This window comes from Salvelinus namaycush, chromosome 35, assembly GCF_016432855.1.
Source record: "Salvelinus namaycush isolate Seneca chromosome 35, SaNama_1.0, whole genome shotgun sequence".
In the NCBI taxonomy this organism is placed as follows: Eukaryota; Metazoa; Chordata; class Actinopteri; order Salmoniformes; family Salmonidae; genus Salvelinus; species Salvelinus namaycush.
In genome coordinates, this window is record NC_052341.1 from 19,384,672 (window position 1) to 19,399,482 (window position 14,811).

Sequence of the window (14,811 nt, forward strand, 5' to 3'; positions counted from 1 at the left end):
CCATTTTGACACAACTTTGGAAGTATGCTTGGGGTCATTGTCCATTTGGAAGACCCATTTGTGACCAAGCTTTAACTTCCAGACTGATGTCTTGAGATCAATATATCCACATAATTTCCCTTCCTAATAATGCCATCTATTTTGTGAAGTGCACCAGTCCCTCCTGCAGCAAAGCACCCCCACAACATGATGCTGCCACCCTCTTGCTTCACGGTTGGGTGTTCTTCGGCTTGGTGTTCTTCGGCTTGCAAGCCTCCCCCTTTTACCTCCAAACATAACGGTCGTCATTATGGCCAAATAGTTCTATTTTTGTTTCATCAGACCAGAAGACATTTCTCCAAAAAGTACAATCGTTGTCCCCATGTGCAGTTGTAAACCTTAGTCTGGCTTTTTTATGGCGGTTTTGGAGCCGTGCTCCCAAGGATGAACCAGACTTGTGGAGGTCCACAAATTTTTTTCTGAGGCTTTTAATGATTTCTTTTGATTTTCCCATGATGTCAAGCAAAGAGGCACTGAGTTTGAAGGTAGGCCTTGAAATACATCCACAGGTACACCTCCAATTGACTCAAATGATGTCAATTAGCCTATCAGAAGCTTCTAAAGTCATGACATCGTTTTCTGGAATTTTCCAAGCTGTTTAAAGGCACAGTCAACTTAGTGCATGTAAACTTCTGACCCACTGGAATTGTGATACAGTGAATTGTAAGTGAAATAATCTGTCTGTAAACAATTGTTGGAAAAATTACTTGTGTCATGCACAAAGTAGATGTCCTAACCGACTTGCCAAAACTATAGTTTGTTAACAAGAAATGTGTGGAGTGGTTGAAAAACGAGTTTTAATGACTCCAACCTAAGTGTATGTAAACTTCCGACTTCAACTGTATATATATATATACTGCAGGCCACTGCAGTAAACAAAATTCACTGTCAGGTTCATGGAACCATTCCTAGACACTCCTAGCCTTGTGGCATGGGCATTATCCTGCTGAAAAAATCTATTCGCAGATGGATACACTGCTGCCATGAAGGGATGCACCTGTTTGGCAATAATGTTCAGATAGTATTCAAACATTGAGGTATTCAAACGTTGCTCCAAGGGGCCCAATATGTGTCATTATTTTCAAGGGGCCCAATATGTGCCATGAAAACAGACCCCACACCATCCCATGATCACCATCAGCCTGCAATGTTGACGCGGCATGATGGATGCATGTACTCATGTGGTTTCCTCCATACCCTAGTCCTCCCATTAGCCTGAAACAGCAGGAACCAGGATTCATCAGTCCAGGCAATGTTTTTCCAATTCTCCAGTGTCCAGTATTTTCCTTCCTTAACCCACTGTAACCGCAGTTTCTTGTTTTTTGTTGAATGAAGTGGAATTCTGAAAGGTTGTTGGCTGCCATATCGCATTTGTGTCAAGGTTGGAAGAGCTGTGCATTAGTTTATGGGTCTTAGGGCACCAATGTTGTAGTGGACTGTCAGTTGACTAACTATAGCTTGTCTGTTGCTACCCACAATTCGTTTCAGCCTCCTTTGTCCTCTTTCATTAGTGACCCGTTTACAGCCTGCGGGTGGCTGGATGTCCTTTGGGTGGTGGACCATTCTTGACAGACAGGAAACTGTTGATCGTGGAAAACCCAGCAGTGTTGTAGTTCTTGACACACTCAAACCGGTGCACCTTGCACATACTAACATACCCTGTTCAAAGGCATTTAAATATTTTGTCTTCCCCATTCACCCTCTAAATGGCACACACACAATCCATGTCTCAATTGTCTCAAGGCTTAAAAATCCTTCTTTAACCTGTTTCCTCCCCTTCATATACACTGATTGAAGTCGATTTAACAGATGACGTCAATAGGGATCATAGCTTTCACCTGGATTTACCTGGTAAGTCTATGTCATGGAAAGAGCAGATGTTCCAGTGAATAATGGTGTGTATAGACACTATGGACAGTATATTAATTATAGTATATTAATAGTATATTAATTGAAAAGGTGTGTTCAGCAGTAGTGATATAGGATGATCCATGACTAGAAAACAGTATATACTATACATATAAAGTGGGTAAAACAGTATGTAAACATTATTAAAGTGACGAGTGTTCAATGACTGTATAGGCCAAAGCAGTCTCTAAGGTAAGGGTAGAGTACTGGGTGGTAACCGGCTAGTAACAGTGACTAAGGTTCCGGGCAGGGTATTGGGCGGAGGCCGACTAGTGGTGACTGTTTAACAGTCTGATGGCCTGGAGATAGAAGCTGTTCATCAGTCTCTCGGTCCCAGCTTTGATGCACACGTACTGTCTCCTCCTTCTAGATCAGGGGTGGGCAACTCCAGTCCTCGGGGGCCTGATTGGTGCCACACTTTTTCTCAATCCCTAGCAAACACAGCTGATGAATCAAATTGCATTCTAAAGTGAAGATCATGATTAGGTGATTATTGGAGTCAGGTGTGTTAGCTCGGGCTGGGGCAAAACTGTGACACCAATCAGGCCCCAGAGGACTGGAATTGCCCACTGCTGTTCGAGATGGTAGCGGGGTGAAAAGGCCATTGCTCTGGTGGCTGAGGTCCTTGATGATCTTCTAGGTCTTTCTGTGACTCCGGGTGCAGTAGATTTGTATTTATTAAGGATCCCCATTAGCTGCTGCAAAGGTAGCAGCTATTCTTTCTGGGGTCCAGCAACATTAAGGCAGTCATACATATTTTAAAATATTACATTACATTACATACCGTAACACTTCTCACAACAAATTAAGTGTGTGCCCTCAGGCCACTGCTCTACTATCACATACAGTGGGGCAAAAAAGTATTTAGTCAGCCACCAATTGTGAAAGTTCTCCCACTTAAAAAGATGAGAGAGGCCTGTAATTGTCATCATAGGTACACTTCAACTATGACAGACAAAATGAGAAAAAAAAATCCAGAAAATCACATTGTAGGATTTTTAATGAATTTATTTGCAAATTATGGTGGAAAATAAGTATTTGGTCAATAACAAAAGTTTATCTCAATACTTTGTTATATACCCTTTGTTGGCAATGACAGAGGTCAAACGTTTTCTGTAAGTCTTCACAAGGTTTTCACACACTGTTGCTGGTATTTTGGCCCATTCCTCCATGTAGATCTCCTCTAGAGCAGTGATGTTTTGGGGCTGTTGCTGGGCAGCCTCCCATAGTCTGTTCCTGACTTGGGGACTGTGAAGAGACCTCTGGTGGCATGTCTTGTGGGGTATGTATGGGTGTCCGAGCTGTGTGTTAGTAGTTTAAACAGACACCTCGGTGCATTCAGCATGTCAACACTTCTTACAAAAACAAGTAGTGATGAAGTCAATCTCTCCTCCACTTTGAGCAATGAGAAATGTACATGCATATTATTAATGTTTGCTCTCCGTGTACATTTAAGAGCCAGCCTGCTGCTCTGTTCTGAGCCAATTGTTATTTTCCGAGGTCCCTCTTTGTGGCACCTGACCACACGACTGAATGTTAGTCTAGGTGCGACAAAACTAAGGCCTGTAGGACCTGCCTTGCTGATAGTGTTGATAAAAAGGCAGAGCAGGATTTTATTATGGACAGACTTCTCCCAATCTTAGCTACTGTTGTATCAAAATGTTTTGGCAATGACAGTTTACAATCCAGGGTTACTACAAGCAGTTTAGTCTCCTCAACTTACTCAATTTCCACATGATTTATTACAATATTTAGTTGAGGTTTAGGGTTTAGTGAGTGATTTGTCCCAAATACAATGCTTTTAGTCTTTTTTATATATTTAGGACAAACTAATTCCTTGCCACCCATTCTGAAACTAACTGCAGCTCTTTGTTAAGTGTTGCAGTGATTTCACTCACTGTAGTAGCTGATGTGTATAGTGTTGAGTCATCATTACTCAAAGCCAGTGGCATGTCATTAGTAAAGATTGAAACAATTAAGGGGCTTAGACAGCTGCCCTGGGGAATTCCTGATTCTACCTGGATTATGTTGGAGAGGCATCCATTACAGAACACCCTCTGTGTTTTGTTAGACAGGTAACTCTTTATCCACAATTTTGCAGGGGGTGTAAAGCCATAACACCTTTTTCCATCAGTAGACAATGATCGATAATGTCAAAAGCCGCACTGAAGTCGAACAAAACAGCTCCCACAATCTATTTATCATCAATTTCGCTCAGCCAATGATCAGTCATTTGTGTAAGTGCCATGCTTGTTGAATGTCCTTCCCTACAAATGTGCTGAAAGTCTGTTGTCAATTTGTTTACAGTAAAATAGCATTGTATCTCGTCAAACACAATTTTTTCCAAAAGTTTACTAAGGGTTGGTAACAGGCTGATTGGTTGGCTATTTGAGCCAGTAAAGGGGGCTTTACTATTCTTGGATAGCGGAATAAATTTTTGCTTCCCTCCAGGCCTGAGGGCACACACTTTCTAGTAGGCTTAGATTGAATATATTGCAAATAGGAGTGGCAATATCATCTGCTATTATCCTCAGTCATTTTCCATCCAAGTTGTCAGACCCCGGTGGCTTGTCATTGTTGATAGACAAAAAAATTATAATCTCTTCCACACTCACTTTACGGGAATCAAAATTACAATGCCTGTCTTTCATAATTTCAGTTATACTTGGATGTATAGTGTCAGCATTTGTTGCTGGCATGTCATGCCTACGTTTCCTAACCTTGCCAATTAAAAAATCATCAAAGTAATTGGCAATATCCGTGGGTTTTGTGATGAATGAGCCATCTGATTCAATACATTTATGAGCTGAGTTTGCCTTTTTGCCCCACAATTTCATTTAAGGTGCTCCAAAGCTTTTTACTATCACTCTTTATATAAATTATCTTTGTTTCATAGTATAGTTCCTTCTTCTTTTTATTCAGTTTAGTCTCATGATTTCTCAATTTGCAGCACATTTGCCAATCTGTTGTGCAGCCAGACTTATTTGCCCTTCCTTTTGCCTCATCCCTCTCAATCTGTAACGCAGGCACAGGGAGTCAGGAAACAAGTGCAGTTAGTGAGTTTAATAATAATGAACATGGAACGATACAAAAGATGAGAAGCGTCTGACATGGAAGCATGTCAACAACATAGGAATCGTTACAAAACTCATTGTATGAACTCTTATACACTATATTAGGCCCAGACTTTGGAACTTTGGTTTTCCTAGATATGGCTACTATATTGTGATCACTACATCCAATGGATTTGGATACTGCTTTAATGCACATTTCTGCAGCATTTGTAAAGATGTGATCAATACATGTTGATTATTTCATTTTTGTGTTAATTTCAACTACCCTGGTAGGTTGACTGATAACCTGAACCAGGTTGCAAGCACTGTTTAAAGCTTTTTCTTGAGTGGGCAGCTTGATGAAAGACAGTCAATTTTGAAATCACCCAGAAAATATACCTCTCTGTTGATATCACATACATTATCAAGCACTTCACACACGTTTCCCAGATACTGACTGTTAGCACTTGGTGGTCTATAGCAGCTTCTCACACGAATGGGCTTTTGGTAAGGCAGATTAACCTGTAGACATATTATTTTAACAGTATTTAACATGAGATCCTCTCTAAGCTTTACAGGAATATGGTTTTGACTATAAACAGCAACACCTCCACAATTGGCATTTCTGTATTTTCTGTAGATGTTATAACCATGTATTGCTACCACTGTATCATCAAAGGTATTTTCTAAGTGATTTTCAGAGCTTGCCAGAATATTAATGTCATCTGTTACAAGCAAATGATTGATTTCATAAACCTTGTTTCTTAAGCTACATATGTTAACGTGGCTATTTTTAGCACTTTTCTATGATGCTTGATTGTTTTCATTGCTTTACTGGGAAGCTTAGCAGAAGTAGACATGCTCATGTTATTTATGTTTGTGCAGATTGAGCTGCACACAGTGGACTTCCTACTAAGGCCCACTGCCTCAGTGCTAACAGTATACCACTTGTCCAAAGGCACGTGATTACTGCATACAATAGCTGTAGAATCAGCAGAGGTATTCAGTGTAGTTACAGGGACATACATTAGGTTACTTACATTGTGTCTACCAATGGGATAATGTACATTTGCTGAAGCATTATGACAACTCAGCGACACAATGGTAGGGATTAACCTAGCTGGGCTTGGGTGATTGATAAGTCATTGTCTCAGCGTAGCCTTATAATGCTGTGAAAAGAACCAGGAACCCAAATGATTTGGGATGATCCCATTCTCCTTATAAAATTAGCTTTGTTTCCAGAAGATATCAAAATTGTCAATAAATGTTACACCCACAGAGCTGCAATAGTTACGTAGCAAGTTATGGAGGGCTAGAAGCCTGCTGAAATGTTCAATGACACGGTTTAGGGAGGGCACAGGGCCAGATATTATGGGGCATTTGTTGATGTCAAGCAAAGACCGAGTCAGTTCTTTAAAATCCATCTTCAGCTGTTCTGCCTGCCCTTCATAATTTCATTGAATCCCACATGAACTATGATATACTCAATTTCCTGATGCAGGGTTAAATGTTTTGGAGCAGCTTATTGATGTCCTGTACTCGTGCTCCTGGGTATCACAACATTTTTGCTCCAGGGACTGAGACATTTCTCAACCCTTGAACTGCCCAATACAACAGCCGGAGAAGGGGATGGAGAAATCTGTCATGTCCTGGAAGGCAGGCAGTGTTCACCCTATAATGTGTTGGTCTGACCGCACCACCCTTTGGAGAGCCCTGTGGTTGCAGACGGTGCAATTGCAATACTAGGCGGTCATACAGCCCGACGGGATGCTCTCAATGATGCATCTGTAGAAGTTCCTGAGGGTCTTAGGGGCTAAGCCAAATTTCTTCAGCCTCCTGAGGTTGAAGAGGCGCTGCTGCATCTTCTTCACCACCTTCACCACTGGGGGCGGCCTCTCAGGAAGTCCAGGACCCAGTTGCACAGGAAGGGGTTCAGACCCAGGGCCCTGAGCTTATTGATGAGCTTGGAGGGCACTATGGTGTTGAAGGCTGAGCTGTAGTCAATGAACAGCATTCTCACATAGGTATTTCTCTTGTCCAGGTGGGATATGGCAGTGTGCAATGCTTTGGCAATTACGTCGTCCGTGGATCTGTTGGGGCTGTTTGCGAATTATAGTGGGTCTAGGTTTTCAGGTAAGGTGGAGGTGATATGTTCCTAAACTAGCCTCTCAAAGCACTTAATGATGACAGAAGTGAGTGCTACGGGGTGATGGTCATTTAGTTCAGTTACCTTTGCTTTCTTGGGTACAGGAACAATGGTGAACAGCTTGAAGCAAGTGGGGACAACAGACTGGGATATGGAGAGATTGAATATGTCAGCAAATATTTTTGTTAGTCATTCATATTAATCTGCAAACATTTCTCTCCACCTTATGGCAAAATTAGGATAATTGCAGCAAACTTGCTTTAAAACGGCAACATTTTCTTTACGCCCCATGGCAAAATCTGTAGATTTGCAGAAAATTCACTCTAACAAGTGTTTTGCTTGCAAGGTGAGGGCTCCATCGCAATTCAATTCAATTCAATTCAAGGGGCTTTATTGGCATGGGAAACATGTGTTAACATTGCCAAAGCAAGTGAGGTAGATAATTCTCTGTGTATGTCTCCATCGTGTGGCCATATTTAATACTGGCGCTCATGACTGAGATGCGATCAATCAAAATTCACATTTATTCACATATTTCTAATTTGTGCTTCTGCTTCTGCATTGATTGCTTTTTGGGGATTTAGGCTGGGTATGTGTAAAGCACTTTGTGACAGCTGCCGATATAAAAAGCAATCAATGCAATAACCTGCTCTTCATCCTGCCGTGTGCTGGGATCATGTTAGCAACCCTCGCCTTCATCACTGTTATAGCCAGTCGCCCTAAGAAGGGAAACAACAACAAACCACAGGTAGGAGACTGACAGAGGCACTTGTTGAAGAATGTTAGGCCCTGTTTCAATACTCCTCCCAAAGATATGAGGCTATTCTACAACGTGTCCACAAGGGGGTGTTCTATACCTAACAAATTGACTAACAATCAACTTCAAATAATGGCCGTGGCTGTAGAAAGCACTGTCAAGCAATGTTGTGGTACTCGAGTACAAGATTCAGACTTGACTCGGACTCGACCAGTGGTGATTCGGACACGGACTCGGATTTGACCGGTAGTGACTTAGTTGTTCGATGGTGATTTGCTCAGTGTATTTGTTCTTGTTCTGTATAAAATTGTTAGGAAATGTTGAGACACTGTAGCCCTACAAACACCAAAAAAAGTGTCAGTGTAAATGTTTATATTTGTTTGTTTATTTTATTATGTTACAGATGTCTGGGTACAGTAACGCCACTTACTCCAGCATTAAAATGGAACTGCAGCCCCATCAGGACATCCCTGATATCAGTAGTGATCTGTATGTGTCCAGGGCAGAGAAAGGAGAGGTCCAAACCCTTCTGTTGCAGCACGGTACCAGAGCTGACGCCTACTCGTACCGCAACCAGTCTTCATTTACACGCTTTTGATCTGGGCTTTGTGCTGGTCTGATTCAAGTCCAATGCTAATAGTTTGCTAAAAATGTATGGTTAGAGATTAATATACATGTAAAGTAACCTTGAACTATACATTATTTCACTGATGTACAAGTATACTGAACAAAAATATAAATGCAACATGCAACAATTTCAATAATATTACTGAGTTACATTTCCTGAAATTAGTCAATTGAAATACATTCATTAGGCCCTAATCTATGGATTTCACATGACTGGGGAGGGGCGCAGCCATTGGGGAGTCAGGCCCAGCCAATCAGAAGGAGTTTTTCCCCACAAAAGGTCTTTATTACACACTGAAATACTCCTCAGTTGAATCGGCTGTGCGGGGTGGCTGGTCTCAGACGATCCCGCAGGTGAAGAAGCCGGATGTGGAGGTCCTGGGCTGGAGTGGTTACATGTGATCTGCGGTTGTGAGGCCGGTTTGATGTTCTGCCAAATTCTCTAAAACAACATTGGAGGCGGTTTATGGTAGAGAAATAAACATAACATTCTCTGTCAACAGCTCCGGGAGACATTCTTGCAGTCAGCATGCCAATTGCACACTCCCTCAAAACTTGAGACATCTGTGGCATTGTGTTGTGTGACAAAACTGGTTCCAAAACATGGGACCAACACTTTACATGATGAGTTTATATTTTTGTTCAGTTTAAGTCAGGACTGAGACTAGACCACTAAGGAACACTCAACACCTCTTGGAAAGCCATTCTGGTGTGTCTTTTGCATAAACGTGTGTAATTGTCCCGCAGAAAAATATAACCCTATCCCAGGGTTAGGTTTTCAGAAGACTGATGTGGGTTTTCCACTAACTTTTTACCTGAGCTTTGCTCCTGTCATATTTTTACTTCAGTGGATACATGTTGCCCTAAGAGTTATGCAAAGTTGGTAGAATCTTTTCCAAATTATTCACATCTGTAATGGCTGCCAAAGGTGCTTCCACCAAGTGTTAACTCAGGGGGGTGGAGACTTATCCAATTACATACAGTACCAGTCAAAAGTTTAGACACACCTACTCATTCAAGGGTTTTTCTTTATGTTTACTATTTTCTACATTGTGGAATAATAGTGAAGACATCTAAACTATGAAATAACACATTTGGAATCATGTAGTAACCAAAAAAGTGTTTTATAAAATCTAAATATATTTTATATTTGAGATCCTTCAAAGTAGCCATCCTTTGCCTTGATGACAGCTTTTCACACTCTTGGCATTATCTCAACCAGCTTCACCTGGAATGCTTTTCCAACAGTCTTGAAGGAGTTCCCACATACGCTGAGCACCTGTTGGCTGCTTTTCCTTCACTCTGCGGTCCAACTCATCACAAACCATCTCAATTGGGTTGAGGTTGGGTGATTGCGGAGGTCAGGTCATCTGATGCAGCACCCATCACTCTCCTTCTTGCTCAAATGGCCCTTACACAGCCTGGAGGTGTGTTGGGTCATTGTCCTGTTGAAAAACAAATGATAGTCCCACTAAGCGCAAACCAGGTGGGATGGTGTATCGCTGCAGAATGCTGTGGTAGCCATGCTGGTTAAGTGTGCCTTGAATTCAAAATAAATCACAGACAGTGTCTCCAGCAAAGCACCCCCACACCATCACACCTCCTCCTCCGTGCTTCACGGTAGTAACCACACATGCAGAGATCATCCCTTCACCTACTCTGCGTCTCACAAAGACATGGCAGTTGGAACAAAAGTCTCACATTTGGACTCATCAGATCAAAGGACAGATTTCCACCGGTCTAATATGTCCATTGCTCGTGTTTCTTGGCAAAGCAAGTCTGTTCTTATTATTGGTGTCCTTTAGTAGTGGTTTCTTTGCAGCAATTCGACCATGAAGGCCTGATTCACACAGTCTCCTCTGAACAGTTGATGTTGAGATGTGTCTGTTACTTGAACTCTGTGAAGCATTTATTTGGGCTGCAATTTCTGAGGCTGGTAACTCTAATGAACTTATCCTCTGCAGCAGAGGTAACTCTGGGTCTTCCTTTCCTGTGGCGGTCCTCATGAGAGTCAGTTTCATCTTAACGCTTGATGGTTTTTGCAACTGCACTTGAAGAAACTTTCAAAGTTCTTGGAATGTTCTGTATTGACTGACCTTCATGTCTTAAAGTAATGATGGACTGTCATTTCTCTTTGCTTATTTGAGCTGTTCTTGACATAATATGGACTTGGTCTTTTACCAAATAGGGCTATCTTCTGTATACCACCCGTACCTTGTCACAACACAACTGATTGGCTCAAACGCTTTAAGAAGGAAAGAAATTCCACAAATGAACTTTTAACAAGGCACACCTGTTAATTGAAATGCATTCCAGGTGACTACCTCATGAAGCTGGTTGAGAGAATGCCACTAGTGTGCAAAGCTGTCATTAAGGCAAATGATGGCTACTTTGAAGAATCTCGAATATAAAATATATTTGGATTTGTTTAACACTTTTTTGCTTGATTCACATTGATTCCATATGTGTTATTTCATAGTTTTGACGTCTTGACTATTATTATACAATGTAGAAATTGTAAAAAATAAAGACAAACCCTTGAATGTGTAGGTGTGTCCAAACTTTTGACTGGTACTGTATATATGTATTTTTATTAATTTGGAAAATGTACTATCATTTCATTTCTAACAGTGGAGGCTGGTGGGAGAAGCTATAGGCGGACGGGCTCATTGTAATGGGTAGAATGGAATATTGGAATGGAGTCAAACATGGTATCCATACGTTTGATGTATACCGTTCCAATTATACCAATAATATATGCTGTTTAGCAGACCAATTTATCCAAAGTCATGAGTGCATACATTTTTACATGTCGGTGGTACAATGCAATGCCACTATCCTGGCATTGCAAGTGCGATGTTCTACCAAATGAGCTACAGAGGATCACATTTCTGTACTGTAGGCCCTAAATATTTCCTCAAACAGAGTGTTAAGGTTGTCGTAGTCGTTCTCCTCCTCAGACGAGGAGGAGCATGGATCGGACCAAGATGCGGAGTAGTAGGTATTCATGTTTTAATGAACAAACAACAAACACTACAAATTACGAAACTCTACAAACGTGACTAACCTGAAAACAGTCCTGTGTGGCCCAAACACTGACACAGGAAACAAACACCCACAAAACACCAGTGAAACCCTGGCTGCCTTAGTATGACTCTCAATCAGGGACAACGATACACACCTGTCTCTGATTGAGAATCATACCAGGCCGAACACAAAATCCCAACATAGAAAAACAAACCTAGACCAACCCACCCAACTCACGCCCTGACCAACTAAAACAAATACATAACAAAGGAAAACAGGTCAGGAACGTGACAGAACCCCCCCCTTAAGGTGCGAACTCCGGGCGCACCAGCACAAAGTCTAGGGGAGGGTCTGGGTGGGCGTCTGTCCACGGTGGCGGCTCTGGCGCTGGTCGTGGTCCCCACCATAGTCAACCCCCGCTTCCGTGGCCTCCTCCCAATATTCACCCTCCATGTCAATCCCGCTATTCCAAAAGTAACAGACTGAGGGGTAGCAGTTGACTGAGGGGCAGCACCAGGATAAGGGGCAGCACCAGGATAAGGGGCAGCACCAGGATAAGGGGCAGCACCAGGATAAGGGGCAGCTCCGGACTGAGTGGCAGCTCATGACTGAGTGGCAGCTCATGACTGTAGGGCAGCTCATGACTGTAGGGCAGCTCATGACTGGCTGGCGTCTCTGGCGGCTCCTGACTGGCTGGCGTCTCTGGCGGCTCCTGACTGGCTGGCGTCTCTGGCGGCTCCTGACTGGCTGGCGTCTCTGGCGGCTCCTGACTGGCTGGCGTCTCTGGCGGCTCCTGACTGGCTGGCGTCTCTGGCGGCTCCTGACTGGCTGGCGTCTCTGGCGGCTCCTGACTGGCTGGCGTCTCTGGCGGCTCCTGACTGGCTGGCGTCTCTGGCGGCTCCTGACTGGCTGGCGTCTCTGGCGGCTCCTGACTGGCTGGCGTCTCTGGCGGCTCCTGACTGGCTGGCGTCTCTGGCGGCTCCTGACTGGCTGGCGTCTCTGGCGGCTCCTGACTGGCTGGCGTCTCTGGCGGCTCCTGACTGGCTGGCGTCTCTGGCGGCTCCTGACTGGCTGGCGTCTCTGGCGGCTCCTGACTGGCTGGCGTCTCTGGCGGCTCCTGACTGGCTGGCGTCTCTGGCGGCTCCTGACTGGCTGGCGTCTCTGGCGGCTCCTGACTGGCTGGCGTCTCTGGCGGCTCCTGACTGGCTGGCGTCTCTGGCGGCTCCTGACTGGCTGGCGTCTCTGGCGGCTCCTGACTGGCTGGCGTCTCTGGCGGCTCCTGACTGGCTGGCGTCTCTGGCGGCTCCTGACTGGCTGGCGTCTCTGGCGGCTCCTGACTGGCTGGCGTCTCTGGCGGCTCCTGACTGACGGACGGCTCTAGCGGCTCCTGACTGACGGGCGGCTCTAATGGCTCGGGACAGATGGGCGGCTCTGAAGGCTCGTGGCAGACGGATGGCTCAGATGGCGCTGGGCAGACGGATGGCTCAGATGGCGCTGGGCAGACGGATGGCTCAGATGGCGCTGGGCAGACGGATGGCTCAGATGGCGCTGGGCAGACGGATGGCTCAGATGGCGCTGGGCAGACGGATGGCTCAGATGGCGCTGGGCAGACGGATGGCTCAGACGGCGCTGGGCAGACGGATGGCTCAGACGGCGCTGGGCAGACGGATGGCTCAGATGGTGCTGGGCAGGCAGGCAGTTCAGACGGCGCTGGGCAGACGAGCAGTGCAGGCGGCGTTGGGCAGACGGCCGACTCTGACCTGCTGAGGCGCACAGTAGGCCTGGTGCGTGGTACCGGAACTGGAGGCACTGAGCTGGAGACACGCACCATAGGGAGAGTGCGTGGAGGAGGAACAGGGCTCTGGAAACGCACTGGAAGCCTGGTGCGTGGAGTAGGCACTGGTGGTACTGAGCTGGGGTGGGAAGGTGGCGCCGGATATACCGGACCGTGAAGGAGGACACGCGCTCTTGAGCACCAAGCCTCCCCAACCTTACCAGGTTGAATGGTCCCCGTAGCCCTGCCAGTGCGGCGAGGTGGAATAACCCGCACTGGGCTATGCAGGCGAACCGGGGACACCACCTGTAAGGCTGGTGCCATGTACGCCGGCCCGAGGAGACGTACTGGAGGCCAGATACGTTGGGCCGGCTTCATGACATCCGGCTCGATGCCCAACCTAGCCCTCCCAGTGCGGCAAGGTGGAATAGCCCGCACTGGGCTAAGCACGCGTACTGGGGACACCGTGCGCTTTACCGCATAACACGGTGTCTGACCAGTACGACGCCCTCTCACTCCACGGTAAGCCCGGGGAGTTGGCTCAGGTAACCAACCCGGCTTCGCCACACTCCCCTTTAGCCCCCCCCAAGAAATTTTTGGGTGAGCCTCTCGGGCTTCCAGCCGCTCTGCCTTGCTTTAGCCTCATACAACCTCCTCTCCGCTTTCGCTGCCTCCAGCTCCGCTTTGGGGCGGCGACACTCCACTGGCTCTGCCCAGGGTCCTTTACCGTCTAGGATCTCCTCCCAAGTCCATTCCTCTTTTCTCCATTGCTGTTGTTCCTGCCTTCCTTCTCCACTCCGCTTGATCCTGTTTTGGTGGGTGTTTCTGTTACGATCGTCTTTGGGTGAGAGATTGGACCAAGGCGCAGCGGGTTGTGAATACATAATGATTTATTAAATCAAACGATGAAACACGAAAACAAACACTAGGAAGGATTTTACAAAATAACAAAACGGAGTAGACAGACCTGGACATGGAACTTACATAAAATACACGCAGAACTCACGAACAGGAACAGACTACATAAACCGAGACAGTCCCGTGTGGCGCGACAAACACTGACACAGGAAACAAACACCCACAAAACACCAGTGAAACCCTGGCTGCCTTAGTATGACTCTCAATCAGGGACAACGATACACACCTGTCTCTGATTGAGAATCATACCAGGCCGAACACAAAATCCCAACATAGAAAAACAAACCTAGACCAACCCACCCAACTCACGCCCTGACCAACTAAAACAAATACATAACAAAGGAAAACAGGTCAGGAACGTGACACAGAGATGGTCTATTCCCATCTTGTGGCAAAGGATTTGTTTCAACATCTAAGCAAGGACTATAGGACTGAACTGTGTTTGCTATATTGGATATATTACTACAGGGGACATTATTCACCGTAGGCCTATAATCACAAACGGACTTCTTGTAAATTGATCTTTATAGGGGCTAATGGCCAATGCTGGCTTAAAAAAAGA